At 57.2% G+C, this 15,301-nt stretch overlaps 1 protein-coding gene across 6 annotated transcripts in view; it reads left to right on the forward strand.

Annotated features, from left to right (window-relative positions):
* The window catches only part of ILDR2 (immunoglobulin like domain containing receptor 2), a 364,041-nt gene that overhangs the window by 44,197 nt on the left and 304,543 nt on the right, over window positions 1-15,301 (forward strand). The window contains exon 1 of one of the 6 annotated variants that reach the window (XM_068270842.1): window positions 3,576-3,642. The exons of the other annotated variants lie outside the window; for them this stretch is intronic. The gene's annotated coding sequence lies outside the window, so the exon portion shown is untranslated. Of the gene's footprint in view, window positions 1-3,575; window positions 3,643-15,301 lie in introns of those variants that run through there. 6 annotated transcript variants of the gene reach the window in all.

The following is a 15,301-nucleotide window of genomic DNA, read 5'->3' on the forward strand; positions in this document are numbered from 1 at the left end:
TCGATCTTTGAAAAAGCAAAGCAAACTGCCCTTAAACGCGTGCTTTGTGTATGTTCCATACATGTGATCTCTTTCCCTTGAAGACCAAGCGTCTTGTCACGTGAATCCTTACTTTGGCTAAAAGCGCAGTCCTTCCGCGGCGTCACGGCGTGACATCCACGGATATTAATTAACATTGTCACTGGCGCTAATATTGCCGAGATCCGGAGCCAAGCGAGCCGGTGGGATTTGGAGCGAGATTCCTATATGGCAATCTGCTTACGCTTGGCACTTCCAGGTCTCCTCCGTCCCGTTACCGTCACGCGGCGTGAAAGTCGTTTTGTATGCTAATCGCCACAAGACACCTCTCAGTTCCTGCGCCGCGTCTTTGTCAATATTTACAGGCTTTGTGCGCGGATCTCTGTGTGCGGATCAAGGCCCGCCGCGGCTGCCGTGAGCGGACACCTGAGCCGCGCTTTCCCATGAATAATATATGTGACGTCTCCCAGGATTTTTTTTTTTTGGTGTGGTTTCTTTCAAGTCCTGCTGGCGGCTCCTTTGGTGTTAAGCTGCGCCAGGGGGTATCCTGTGCTGGCTTGGGCGGCTGTAACAAGGCGATGGGACTCTTTGAAGCCATGGCAACGTACAGGCGATCTGTTTCTATACTAGGTACACGGCGGACAAAACTGACAACGTTACAATCAAAGCCAGACAGTGTGCAGATTAATATTGTATTACCTCCCTCCCCATCTCCACCTGTAGTGTTGTTGAGCAGCGCATGCCAACCAAACTCTTTAAAGTGAATGTTTACCGAATTAAAAAAGAAAAAGTCAGATACTCACCTAAGGAGAGGGAAGGCTCGGTCCTAATGAGCCTTCCCCCTCCTCTCCCGGTGCCCGGTCCCGCGCAGGATCCCCCGTGGCAGTATTCGACCAGTTCGGTCAAATACTGCCACTTCCGCATGCCTTCGGGAGCTTTCGGAAGCCTTCGGGAGCACTCGGGCTCCCGATGACGCGGCCGCTCCATACTACGCATGCGCGAGCGCCCTCTATGACGCACTCGCGCATACGTAGTATGGAGCGGCCCGTCTTCGGAAGCCCGAGTGCTCCCGAAGACCTCCGAAGTCCCTGCGGCGGCCGACGCGAACGGGGGAGCCAGCGCAGCACCGAGGGCACCGGGGGAGGAGAGGGAAGGCTCATTAGGACCGAGCCTTCCCTCTCCTTAGGTGAGTATCTGACTTTTTCTTTTTTTAATCCGGTACCTATTGGCTTTAAGGCACTGAATCTGACTGTCACCTGAAGTGAGAGAGATATGGAGGCTGCCATATTTATTTAAATTTAAAGCAGACCTGAACTCAGAACTTCCTCTTTGCTCTAAAAGATAAGCAACAGCATAATAACCTTTGGAGAAAAACATTTCCTTATTACAGCTGATACAAATCTGTATCTGTGTCTACTTCCTGCTTTCATGGAAGCAGTCATAGGGTTAACAACCTGTGTTTACAAATTAGCTGCGCTGCCGTGAGTTTAAATTACCTGGGGCTTCTACCAGCCCCCTGCAGACGTCCTGTGCCTGCGGCGGGAGAAAACAATTCTCCGGTGCCCCGCCGCGCCGTGGCTCAGTTTAATTCTCTCAGTCCACAGGCCACTGTGCCTGCGCGGCCCTGGCCGTGCGCGTCTGGGAGCATCCTACGCAGGCGCAGTACAATCTTTTCTCATACTGCGCCTGTGCAGGACGCTCCTGGCAACATGAGCGGGAGCGAGGACATCTGCGGCCAGGGCCGCTCAGGCACAGTGGCCATCGACTTGTATGTCGGCAGTAACGAAACTGAGCCGCAGCTGGGGACTGGAGGAGCGTTTTGTCCCGGTGTAGGCACAGGATGTCTGCAGGGGTCGGTAGAGGCTCCAGGTAAGCTAAACTCTTTTTTTTTCCCCTCCTTACAGGTTTCCTTTAAAGGACTACTGTAGGGGGGTCGGGGGAAAATGAGTTGAACTTACCCGGGGCTTCTAATGGTCCCCCACAGACATCCTGTGCCCGCGCAGCCACTCACCGATGCTCCGGCCCCGCCTCCGGTTCACTTCTGGAATTTCAGATTTTAAAGTCTGAAAACCACTGCGCATGTGTTGCCGTGTCCTCGCTAACGCTGATGTCACCAGGAGCGTACTGCACAGGCACAGACCATACTGGGCCTGCGCAGTGCTCTCCTGGTGACATCAGCGTTAGTGAAGCATCGGTGAGTGGCTGCGCTGGTACAGGATGTCTGCGGGGGACCATTAGAAGCCCTGGGTAAGTTCAGCTCATTTTCCCCCGACCCCCCTACAGTATCCCTTTAAGGACAAAAAGAACCGCAATCGTGATCAGATTAATAATCAATGAAAGTTACTATTTCGGCCCTTTTTACTGTTAATATAAATACTCTTTGACATTTTCTTCTAACAGTCACATGGCATATTTAGATCCATCCTTAACTACCTAACGACCGCGGCAGCCCCAGGACTGCCTAACGCAGGGAGTTTAGCAGGGAGTGCATGCTCGATCGTTCCCTGCCGGTTCACGAAGCAATCGCCGCTAGCAGACTGTTGAGAGCCGAAAGGGGAAAGAATTCCCCTTTGTTTACATTTGTACAGCGCTGCGATCTCCTGCAGTGCTGTATGGGGGACACTCGGCTGTCCCTCATTGTGGCTCCCAATGCGTTGCCTGTCATAGGCTGATGCCTATGAGAGACGGGGATGAGTGCCGATCGCCATCCAATGGTGATTTAGGATGGCACAGGGGGGGAAGGAGGGAGGGGACAGCCTCCATTTTTTAAATAAAAAAAAACAAAAAACAAGATCACTGCAGCGATCAGAATCCTCCAAAAGAGTGTCCTATTAAGGACAATAAAAGGAGGCAAAATTCAGTTGTGCCGAGTTGTAGGGCTGTGCAGCAACCTGACAAAGCTGCACAGCCCTGTATTGTGAAAAATGGCCTGGCCACTAGGGGGGTGTAAGCCTGAGGTCCTGAAGTGGTTAAAGGACCACTATCGTAAAAATCGCAACATTTAAAATGCATGTAAACACATTCAAATAAGAAGTACATTTCTCCCAGAGTAAAATAAACCATAAATTACTTTTCTCCTATGTTGCTGTCACTTACAGTAGGTAGTAGGTAGATATCTGACAGAAATGACAGGTTTTGGACTAGTTCATCTCTTCATGGGGGATTCTCAGCATGGCCTTTATTCTTTATAAAGACTCTACCTATAAAGGATTTATATAAAGATGCTGGCCAGCCTCCGCGCTCGCCTTCACACTTTTTTGGCAGTTGGTGGAGCAACTGCCATTCTCTAAGTGCTTTTGAAAAAAAAGAAACCCCTGAGACTCCCCCATGAGGAGATGGGTAGGTTGTAGAAATCTGACAGAAGTGACATGTTTTGGACTAGTCCATCTCTTTATAGGGGATTCTCAGGGATATATTTATTTTTAAAAGCACTTAGTGAATGACAGTTGCTCTGTCCAACTGCCAAAAAATTGTGTAGCGAGCAGGGAGGCTGGCCAGCATCATTGTTTAAATCCTTTTTTTAGGGAATTCCTTTATAAAGAATAAAAGCCTTGCTGAGATTCCCCTATGAAGAGATGGACTAGTCCAAAACCTGTCACTTCTGTCAGATTTCTACAACCTACTGTAAGTGGCAGCAACATAGAAGAAAAGTAATGTATGGTTCATTTTACTCTGGGAGAAATGCACTTCTTATTTGAATGCGTTTATATGCATTTTAAATTTTACGATTTTCGTGATAGTGGTCCTTAAAGCCTCATGCACACACTTGGCTAAAGTTCTCTGAGGCGGCCAATTAAGACCGCCTGAGCCAATAATTAGGCGTGTGTTCAGAGGTATCCGGCCTGCGATATGCATATGATCCCCCCAACGGATCAACTCCCCTACAGCGATACCCGATTCCTTTGTACACGCCGGTGATCACTTTTGAGGGTGACATCATCAAAGGTGTCTACACACCTCAAAAGTTGGATTTTAGGTTTATTGAGACAAAGCAGCAACAATCCAGATTTTGTTTTCTTTGCGCTTGGTGTTTTCGGCTTCGGCGCTTGCCGGTGGGGAGATAATAGGATTATTCTGAGGAATTTGGAAAACAATAGAGGCAGGTGGTCACATGGCCGGCGTGGCTCTCATCGCTGGTATATTCCAGGGCTGGGGGGAACAGCTGGGCCACAAATCTCCAGGTTATTCCTTATAGGGATAATCCCACTTAATGAATGCATGTGCGCGATTTTATGTGGATTATCAGCCGATCCTGTAAATCCAAGATAAGAAAGAATGAGAAAATCTGCGAGGAATGCAGCTGCTTGCCTGCGGCTGTTGTTGCTGTCAAGGAACGGAGTGTATTTCTTCCTCTTCTACTCCCGGTAATAAGTTCATTGCTGCTTTAACTCCAGGGGAAAACTTTCTCATGGGTCTGAGCTGGGCAAGAAAGGGTTAACTCTTTCAGGACTGCCTACTTTGGCCCCCTTTAAGGACCAGAGCAGTCTCTAGTGCACCAACAGCCACCCCACCACCCTTTATGATGTAATCCCTGATGATTTAGTAGCCCCTCCCCTTCCTTAAAGGACCACTATCGTGAAAAAATATAGGCAGTTAAAATCTGATAGAACCGACAGGTTTTGGGCCGGCCCAAAACCTGTCAGTTCTGTCAGATTTTAACTGCCTATTTTTTTTCGCAATGGTGGTCTTTTAAACATTCCCTGGTGGTCAGGTGGTGCCCCCCCTTTCCTCCCCCATGCAGAGATCTTCAGCAGGAAGCAAGGCCGGGTAAGTATTAGGGCCCGTTCTCACTTGAGCGGGAATCGCGCGATTCCTGCTCAAGGCAAACCGCTAGCGATTTTTTAAAAACCGCTACAACATGTAACACATGGCAGTGTTCTCACTGCCGCGTTTGCGGTTAGCGTTAACCGCAAACGTGTTACATGCAGCGGTTTGCCAGATTAGCATGCATAGCACCGCTAATCGCGATCACTCCAAAACCGCCGCAGTGTCCAGTGATTTTCAGCGTTAATCGCGGAAAAATCACTCCTGCAAAACAGCGGCGGTAATCGCTGGTTTTTTGCGGTTTTAGATTCGAACGGACCCTGACTCACCTTCCTCCTCTCTCCAGCACCAAGCAACAGTTACCGCCATCACAGCAACCAGCCACATAATGACACAAATAGGGGGTCCTGGCTTGATGACATCATCAAGCCTGGACCCGTGCTTCAGTCAGTAGAAGAGGCAGGAAGATGGATCACAGCAACATCTCCGTTCAATGAGCGTTCCCCGATCCAGCTTCCTTCCCGCAGGAATACGCGACAGTTCAAGCGATCACAGCACTTGGCGCGGGAGTCTTCGGGGATCCTAAGGATCCGATCCGCCATGACGCTTGTTATTATCGTGCGTCACAAAGAGTAGTTTGCCTAACTGCCCACTCGTTTCTTGCAGCATATCCGATTTCAATTTCGATTTCGGCCCTGAAATTGATCGCATCGTGGATCAGGCGTGCTCTTGGCAGCACCGATATTCATCCAATTCGATAATTATTATCAAATTGGGCGGTTGATCGGCTGCCAAGTCACGAGATGTATGGACACCTTTGTGGGTCTCAGATCAGATGCTGGCTTCTGTCACACCAAAAAGGCATTTCTTATCTCCAGATAGCTCTGTGTGTGGCCTGACTCTTTCCCTCCCTCCTTTTCCTACGGATGTGTGAAGCTCTCCAGCTCTCTGTCTGTATGATAACTCCCACTTGCTGCATGTCCCAAGGATGATTCGTAGGCAGCGGCGCTGGCCTCTTCCTCTAGGTGGGAATGTGACAGGGGCGGCGCTGGCCTCTTCCTCTAGGTGGGAATGTGACAGGAGCGGCGCTGGCCTCTTCCTCTAGGTGGGAATGTGACAGGAGCGGCGCTGGCCTCTTCCTCTAGGTGGTAATGTGACAGGAGCGGCGCTGGCCTCCTCCTCTAGGTGGGAATGTGACAGGAGCGGCGCTGGCCTCTTCCTCTAGGTGGGAATGTGACAGGAGCAGCGCTGGCCTCTTCCTCTAGGTGGGAATGTGACAGGAGCGGCGCTGGCCTCTTCCTCTAGGTGGGAATGTGACAGGAGCAGCGCTGGCCTCTTCCTCTAGGTGGGAATGTGACAGGAGCGGCGCTGGCCTCTTCCTCTAGGTGGGAATGTGACAGGAGCGGCGCTGGCCTCTTCCTCTAGGAGGGAATGTGACAGGAGCGGCGCTGGCCTCTTCCTCTAGGTGGGAATGTGACAGGAGCAGCGCTGGCCTCTTCCTCTAGGTGGGAATGTGACAGGAGCGGCGCTGGCCTCTTCCTCTAGGTGGGAATGTGACAGGAGCGGCGCTGGCCTCTTCCTCTAGGTGGGAATGTGACAGGAGCGGCGCTGGCCTCTTCCTCTAGGTGGGAATGTGACAGGAGAGGCGCTGGCCTCTTCCTCTAGGTGGGAATGTGACAGGAGCGGCACTGGCCTCTTCCTCTAGGTGGGAATGTGACAGGTGCGGCACTGGCCTCTTCCTCTAGGTGGGAATGTGACAGGAGCGGCGCTGGCCTCTTCCTCTAGGTGGGAATGTGACAGGAGCGGCACTGGCCTCTTCCTCTAGGTGGGAATGTGACAGGAGCAGCGCTGGCCTCTTCCTCTAGGTGGGAATGTGACAGGAGCGGCGCTGGCCTCTTCCTCTAGGTGGGAATGTGACAGGAGCGGCGCTGGCCTCCTCCTCTAGGTGGGAATGTGACAGGAGCGGCGCTGGCCTCTTCCTCTAGGTGGGAATGTGACAGGAGCGGCGCTGGCCTCTTCCTCTAGGTGGGAATGTGACGGGAGCGGCGCTGGCCTCTTCCTCTAGGTGGGAATGTGACAGGAGCGGCGCTGGCCTCTTCCTCTAGGTGGGAATGTGACAGGAGCGGCGCTGGCCTCTTCCTCTAGGTGGGAATGTGACAGGAGAGGCGCTGGCCTCTTCCTCTAGGTGGGAATGTGACAGGAGCGGCGCTGGCCTCTTCCTCTAGGTGGGAATGTGACAGGAGCAGCGCTGGCCTCTTCCTCTAGGTGGGAATGTGACAGGAGCGGCGCTGGCCTCTTCCTCTAGGTGGGAATGTGACAGGAGCGGCGCTGGCCTCTTCCTCTAGGTGGGAATGTGACAGGAGCGGCACTGGCCTCTTCCTCTAGGTGGGAATGTGACAGGAGCGACGCTGGCCTCTTCCTCTAGGAGGGAATGTGACAGGAGCGGCGCTGGCCTCTTCCTCTAGGTGGGAATGTGACAGGAGCGGTGCTGGCCTCTTCCTCTAGGTGGGAATGTGACAGGAGCGGCGCTGGCCTCTTTCTCTAGGTGGGAATGTGACAGGAGCGGCGCTGGCCTCTTCCTCTAGGTGGGAATGTGACAGGAGCAGCGCTGGCCTCCTCCTCTAGGTGGGAATGTGACAGGAGCGGTGCTGGCCTCTTCCTCTAGGTGGGAATGTGACAGGAGCGGCGCTGGCCTCTTTCTCTAGGTGGGAATGTGACAGGAGCGGCGCTGGCCTCCTCCTCTAGGTGGGAATGTGACAGGAGCGGCGCTGGCCTCTTCCTCTAGGTGGGAATGTGACCGGAGCGGCGCTGGCCTCTTCCTCTAGGTGGGAATGTGACAGGAGCAGCGCTGGCCTCTTCCTCTAGGTGGGAATGTGACAGGAGCAGCGCTGGCCTCTTCCTCTAGGTGGGAATGTGACAGGGGCGGCGCTGGCCTCCTCCTCTAGGTGGGAATGTGACAGGAGCGGCGCTGGCCTCTTCCTCTAGGTGGGAATGTGACATGAGCGGCGCTGGCCTCTTCCTCTAGGTGGGAATGTGACAGGAGCGGCGCTGGCCTCTTCCTCTAGGTGGGAATGTGACAGGAGCGGCGCTGGCCTCTTCCTCTAGGTGGGAATGTGACAGGAGCGGCGCTGGCCTCTTCCTCTAGGTGGGAATGTGACAGGAGCGGCGCTGGCCTCTTCCTCTAGGTGGGAATGTGACGGGAGCGGCGCTGGCCTCTTCCTCTAGGTGGGAATGTGACAGGAGCGGCGCTGGCCTCTTCCTCTAGGTGGGAATGTGACAGGAGCGGCGCTGGCCTCTTCCTCTAGGTGGGAATGTGACAGGAGAGGCGCTGGCCTCTTCCTCTAGGTGGGAATGTGACAGGAGCGGCGCTGGCCTCTTCCTCTAGGTGGGAATGTGACAGGAGCAGCGCTGGCCTCTTCCTCTAGGTGGGAATGTGACAGGAGCGGCGCTGGCCTCTTCCTCTAGGTGGGAATGTGACAGGAGCGGCGCTGGCCTCTTCCTCTAGGTGGGAATGTGACAGGAGCGGCACTGGCCTCTTCCTCTAGGTGGGAATGTGACAGGAGCGACGCTGGCCTCTTCCTCTAGGAGGGAATGTGACAGGAGCGGCGCTGGCCTCTTCCTCTAGGTGGGAATGTGACAGGAGCGGTGCTGGCCTCTTCCTCTAGGTGGGAATGTGACAGGAGCGGCGCTGGCCTCTTTCTCTAGGTGGGAATGTGACAGGAGCGGCGCTGGCCTCTTCCTCTAGGTGGGAATGTGACAGGAGCAGCGCTGGCCTCCTCCTCTAGGTGGGAATGTGACAGGAGCGGTGCTGGCCTCTTCCTCTAGGTGGGAATGTGACAGGAGCGGCGCTGGCCTCTTTCTCTAGGTGGGAATGTGACAGGAGCGGCGCTGGCCTCCTCCTCTAGGTGGGAATGTGACAGGAGCGGCGCTGGCCTCTTCCTCTAGGTGGGAATGTGACCGGAGCGGCGCTGGCCTCTTCCTCTAGGTGGGAATGTGACAGGAGCAGCGCTGGCCTCTTCCTCTAGGTGGGAATGTGACAGGAGCAGCGCTGGCCTCTTCCTCTAGGTGGGAATGTGACAGGGGCGGCGCTGGCCTCCTCCTCTAGGTGGGAATGTGACAGGAGCGGCGCTGGCCTCTTCCTCTAGGTGGGAATGTGACATGAGCGGCGCTGGCCTCTTCCTCTAGGTGGGAATGTGACAGGAGCGGCGCTGGCCTCTTCCTCTAGGTGGTAATGTGACAGGAGTGGCGCTGGCCTCTTCCTCTAGGTGGGAATGTGACAGGAGCGGCGCTGGCCTCCTCCTCTAGGTGGGAATGTGACAGGAGCAGCGCTGGCCTCTTCCTCTAGGAGGGAATGTGACAGGAGCGGCGCTGGCCTCTTTCTCTAGGTGGGAATGTGACAGGAGCGGCGCGGGCCTCTTCCTCTAGGTGGGAATGTGACAGGAGCGGCGCTGGCCTCTTCCTCTAGGTGGGAATGTGACAGGAGCGGCGCTGGCCTCTTCCTCTAGGTGGGAATGTGACAGGAGCGGCGCTGGCCTCTTCCTCTAGGTGGGAATGTGACAAGAGCGGCGCTGGCCTCTTCCTCTAGGTGGGAATGTGACAGGAGCGGCGCTGGCCTCTTCCTCTAGGAGGGAATGTGACAGGAGTGGCGCTGGTCTCTTCCTCTAGGTGGGAATGTGACAGGAGCAGCGCTGGCCTCTTCCTCTAGGTGGGAATGTGACAGGAGCGGCGCTGGCCTCTTTCTCTAGGTGGGAATGTGACAGGAGCGGCGCTGGCCTCTTCCTTTAGGTGGGAATGTGACAGGAGCGGCGCTGGCCTCTTCCGCTAGCTGGGAATGTGACAGGAGCGGCGCTGGCCTCTTCCTCTAGGTGGGAATGTGACAGGAGCGGCGCTGGCCTCTTCCTCTAGGAGGGAATGTGACAGGAGCGGCGCTGGTCTCTTCCTCTAGGTGGGAATGTGACAGGAGCAGCGCTGGCCTCTTCCTCTAGGTGGGAATGTGACAGGAGCAGCGCTGGCCTCTTCCTCTAGGTGGGAATGTGACAGGAGCGGCGCTGGCCTCTTCCTTTAGGTGGGAATGTGACAGGAGCGGCGCTGGCCTCTTCCGCTAGGTGGGAATGTGACAGGAGCGGCGCTGGCCTCTTCCTCTAGGTGGGAATGTGACAGGAGCGGCGCTGGCCTCTTCCTCTAGGTGGGAATGTGACAGGAGCGGCGCTGGCCTCCTCCTCTAGGTGGGAATGTGACAGGAGCGGCGCTGGCCTCTTCCTCTAGGTGGGAATGTGACAGGAGCGGCGCTGGCCTCTTCCTCTAGGTGGGAATGTGACAGGAGCGGCGCTGGCCTCTTCCTCTAGGTGGGAATGTGACAGGAGCGGCGCTGGCCTCCTCCTCTAGGTGGGAATGTGACAGGAGCGGCGCTGGCCTCTTCTTCTAGGTGGGAATGTGACAGGAGCGGCGCTGGCCTCTTCCTCTAGGTGGGAATGTGACAGGAGTGGCGCTGGCCTCTTCCTCTAGGTGGGAATGTGACAGGAGCGGCGCTGGCCTCTTCCTCTAGGTGGGAATGTGACAGGAGCGGCGCTGGCCTCTTCCTCTAGGTGGGAATGTGACAGGAGCGGCGCTGGCCTCCTCCTCTAGGTGGGAATGTGACAGGAGCGGCGCTGGCCTCTTCCTCTAGGTGGGAATGTGACAGGAGCGGCGCTGGCCTCTTCCTCTAGGTGGGAATGTGACAGGAGCGGCGCTGGCCTCTTCCTCTAGGTGGGAATGTGACAGGAGCGGCGCTGGCCTCTTCCTATAGGTGGGAACGTGACAGGAGCGGCGCTGGCCTCTTCCACTAGGTGGGAATGTGACAGGAGCGGCGCTGGCCTCTTCCTCTAGGTGGTAATGTGACAGGAGCGGCGCTGGCCTCTTCCTCTAGGTGGGAATGTGACAGGAGCGGCGCTGGCCTCCTCCTCTAGGTGGGAATGTGACAGGAGCAGCGCTGGCCTCTTCCTCTAGGAGGGAATGTGACAGGAGCGGCGCTGGCCTCTTTCTCTAGGTGGGAATGTGACAGGAGCGGCGCGGGCCTCTTCCTCTAGGTGGTAATGTGACAGGAGCGGCGCTGGCCTCTTCCTCTAGGTGGGAATGTGACAGGAGCGGCGCTGGCCTCCTCCTCTAGGTGGGAATGTGACAGGAGCGGCGCTGGCCTCTTCCTCTAGGTGGGAATGTGACAGGAGCGGCGCTGGCCTCTTCCTCTAGGTGGGAATGTGACAGGAGCGGCGCTGGCCTCTTCCTATAGGTGGGAACGTGACAGGAGCGGCGCTGGCCTCTTCCACTAGGTGGGAATGTGACAGGAGCGGCGCTGGCCTCTTCCTCTAGGTGGTAATGTGACAGGAGCGGCGCTGGCCTCTTCCTCTAGGTGGGAATGTGACAGGAGCGGCGCTGGCCTCCTCCTCTAGGTGGGAATGTGACAGGAGCAGCGCTGGCCTCTTCCTCTAGGAGGGAATGTGACAGGAGCGGCGCTGGCCTCTTTCTCTAGGTGGGAATGTGACAGGAGCGGCGCGGGCCTCTTCCTCTAGGTGGTAATGTGACAGGAGCGGCGCTGGCCTCTTCCTCTAGGTGGGAATGTGACAGGAGCGGCGCTGGCCTCCTCCTCTAGGTGGGAATGTGACAGGAGCGGCGCTGGCCTCTTCCTCTAGGTGGGAATGTGACAGGAGCAGCGCTGGCCTCCTCCTCTAGGAGGGAATGTGACAGGAGCGGCGCTGGCCTCTTCCTCTAGGTGGAAATGTGACAGGAGCGGCGCTGGCCTCTTCCTCTAGGTGGGAATGTGACAGGGGCGGCGCTGGCCTCTTCCTCTAGGTGGGAATGTGACAGGAGCGGCGCTGGCCTCTTCCTCTAGGTGGGAATGTGACAGGAGCGGCGCTGGCCTCTTCCTCTAGGTGGTAATGTGACAGGAGCGGCGCTGGCCTCCTCCTCTAGGTGGGAATGTGACAGGAGCGGCGCTGGCCTCTTCCTCTAGGTGGGAATGTGACAGGAGCAGCGCTGGCCTCTTCCTCTAGGTGGGAATGTGACAGGAGCGGCGCTGGCCTCTTCCTCTAGGTGGGAATGTGACAGGAGCAGCGCTGGCCTCTTCCTCTAGGTGGGAATGTGACAGGAGCGGCGCTGGCCTCTTCCTCTAGGTGGGAATGTGACAGGAGCGGCGCTGGCCTCTTCCTCTAGGAGGGAATGTGACAGGAGCGGCGCTGGCCTCTTCCTCTAGGTGGGAATGTGACAGGAGCAGCGCTGGCCTCTTCCTCTAGGTGGGAATGTGACAGGAGCGGCGCTGGCCTCTTCCTCTAGGTGGGAATGTGACAGGAGCGGCGCTGGCCTCTTCCTCTAGGTGGGAATGTGACAGGAGCGGCGCTGGCCTCTTCCTCTAGGTGGGAATGTGACAGGAGAGGCGCTGGCCTCTTCCTCTAGGTGGGAATGTGACAGGAGCGGCACTGGCCTCTTCCTCTAGGTGGGAATGTGACAGGTGCGGCACTGGCCTCTTCCTCTAGGTGGGAATGTGACAGGAGCGGCGCTGGCCTCTTCCTCTAGGTGGGAATGTGACAGGAGCGGCACTGGCCTCTTCCTCTAGGTGGGAATGTGACAGGAGCAGCGCTGGCCTCTTCCTCTAGGTGGGAATGTGACAGGAGCGGCGCTGGCCTCTTCCTCTAGGTGGGAATGTGACAGGAGCGGCGCTGGCCTCCTCCTCTAGGTGGGAATGTGACAGGAGCGGCGCTGGCCTCTTCCTCTAGGTGGGAATGTGACAGGAGCGGCGCTGGCCTCTTCCTCTAGGTGGGAATGTGACAGGAGCGGCGCTGGCCTCTTCCTCTAGGTGGGAATGTGACAGGAGCGGCGCTGGCCTCTTCCTCTAGGTGGGAATGTGACAGGAGCGGCGCTGGCCTCTTCCTCTAGGTGGGAATGTGACAGGAGAGGCGCTGGCCTCTTCCTCTAGGTGGGAATGTGACAGGAGCGGCGCTGGCCTCTTCCTCTAGGTGGGAATGTGACAGGAGCAGCGCTGGCCTCTTCCTCTAGGTGGGAATGTGACAGGAGCGGCGCTGGCCTCTTCCTCTAGGTGGGAATGTGACAGGAGCGGCGCTGGCCTCTTCCTCTAGGTGGGAATGTGACAGGAGCGGCACTGGCCTCTTCCTCTAGGTGGGAATGTGACAGGAGCGACGCTGGCCTCTTCCTCTAGGAGGGAATGTGACAGGAGCGGCGCTGGCCTCCTCCTCTAGGTGGGAATGTGACAGGAGCGGTGCTGGCCTCTTCCTCTAGGTGGGAATGTGACAGGAGCGGCGCTGGCCTCTTTCTCTAGGTGGGAATGTGACAGGAGCGGCGCTGGCCTCCTCCTCTAGGTGGGAATGTGACAGGAGCGGCGCTGGCCTCTTCCTCTAGGTGGGAATGTGACCGGAGCGGCGCTGGCCTCTTCCTCTAGGTGGGAATGTGACAGGAGCAGCGCTGGCCTCTTCCTCTAGGTGGGAATGTGACAGGAGCAGCGCTGGCCTCTTCCTCTAGGTGGGAATGTGACAGGGGCGGCGCTGGCCTCCTCCTCTAGGTGGGAATGTAACAGGAGCGGCGCTGGCCTCTTCCTCTAGGTGGGAATGTGACATGAGCGGCGCTGGCCTCTTCCTCTAGGTGGGAATGTGACAGGAGCGGCGCTGGCCTCTTCCTCTAGGTGGTAATGTGACAGGAGCGGCGCTGGCCTCTTCCTCTAGGTGGGAATGTGACAGGAGCAGCGCTGGCCTCCTCCTCTAGGTGGGAATGTGACAGGAGCAGCGCTGGCCTCTTCCTCTAGGAGGGAATGTGACAGGAGCGGCGCTGGCCTCTTTCTCTAGGTGGGAATGTGACAGGAGCGGCGCGGGCCTCTTCCTCTAGGTGGGAATGTGACAGGAGCGGCGCTGGCCTCTTCCTCTAGGTGGGAATGTGACAGGAGCGGCGCTGGCCTCTTCCTCTAGGTGGGAATGTGACAGGAGCGGCGCTGGCCTCTTCCTCTAGGTGGGAATGTGACAAGAGCGGCGCTGGCCTCTTCCTCTAGGTGGGAATGTGACAGGAGCGGCGCTGGCCTCTTCCTCTAGGAGGGAATGTGACAGGAGCGGCGCTGGTCTCTTCCTCTAGGTGGGAATGTGACAGGAGCAGCGCTGGCCTCTTCCTCTAGGTGGGAATGTGACAGGAGCGGCGCTGGCCTCTTTCTCTAGGTGGGAATGTGACAGGAGCGGCGCTGGCCTCTTCCTTTAGGTGGGAATGTGACAGGAGCGGCGCTGGCCTCTTCCGCTAGCTGGGAATGTGACAGGAGCGGCGCTGGCCTCTTCCTCTAGGTGGGAATGTGACAGGAGCGGCGCTGGCCTCTTCCTCTAGGAGGGAATGTGACAGGAGCGGCGCTGGTCTCTTCCTCTAGGTGGGAATGTGACAGGAGCAGCGCTGGCCTCTTCCTCTAGGTGGGAATGTGACAGGAGCAGCGCTGGCCTCTTCCTCTAGGTGGGAATGTGACAGGAGCGGCGCTGGCCTCTTCCTTTAGGTGGGAATGTGACAGGAGCGGCGCTGGCCTCTTCCGCTAGGTGGGAATGTGACAGGAGCGGCGCTGGCCTCTTCCTCTAGGTGGGAATGTGACAGGAGCGGCGCTGGCCTCTTCCTCTAGGTGGGAATGTGACAGGAGCGGCGCTGGCCTCCTCCTCTAGGTGGGAATGTGACAGGAGCGGCGCTGGCCTCTTCCTCTAGGTGGGAATGTGACAGGAGCGGCGCTGGCCTCTTCCTCTAGGTGGGAATGTGACAGGAGCGGCGCTGGCCTCTTCCTCTAGGTGGGAATGTGACAGGAGCGGCGCTGGCCTCCTCCTCTAGGTGGGAATGTGACAGGAGCGGCGCTGGCCTCTTCTTCTAGGTGGGAATGTGACAGGAGCGGCGCTGGCCTCTTCCTCTAGGTGGGAATGTGACAGGAGCGGCGCTGGCCTCTTCCTCTAGGTGGGAATGTGACAGGAGCGGCGCTGGCCTCTTCCTCTAGGTGGGAATGTGACAGGAGCGGCGCTGGCCTCTTCCTCTAGGTGGGAATGTGACAGGAGCGGCGCTGGCCTCCTCCTCTAGGTGGGAATGTGACAGGAGCGGCGCTGGCCTCTTCCTCTAGGTGGGAATGTGACAGGAGCGGCGCTGGCCTCTTCCTCTAGGTGGGAATGTGACAGGAGCGGCGCTGGCCTCTTCCTCTAGGTGGGAATGTGACAGGAGCGGCGCTGGCCTCTTCCTATAGGTGGGAACGTGACAGGAGCGGCGCTGGCCTCTTCCTCTAGGTGGGAATGTGACAGGAGCGGCGCTGGCCTCTTCCTCTAGGTGGTAATGTGACAGGAGCGGCGCTGGCCTCTTCCTCTAGGTGGGAATGTGACAGGAGCGGCGCTGGCCTCCTCCTCTAGGTGGGAATGTGACAGGAGCAGCGCTGGCCTCTTCCTCTAGGAGGGAATGTGACAGGAGCGGCGCTGGCCTCTTTCTCTAGGTGGGAATGTGACAGGAGCGGCGCGGGCCTCTTCCTCTAGGTGGTAATGTGACA

This window comes from Hyperolius riggenbachi, chromosome 2 (genome assembly GCF_040937935.1).
Source record: "Hyperolius riggenbachi isolate aHypRig1 chromosome 2, aHypRig1.pri, whole genome shotgun sequence".
Classification (NCBI taxonomy): domain Eukaryota; kingdom Metazoa; phylum Chordata; class Amphibia; order Anura; family Hyperoliidae; genus Hyperolius; species Hyperolius riggenbachi.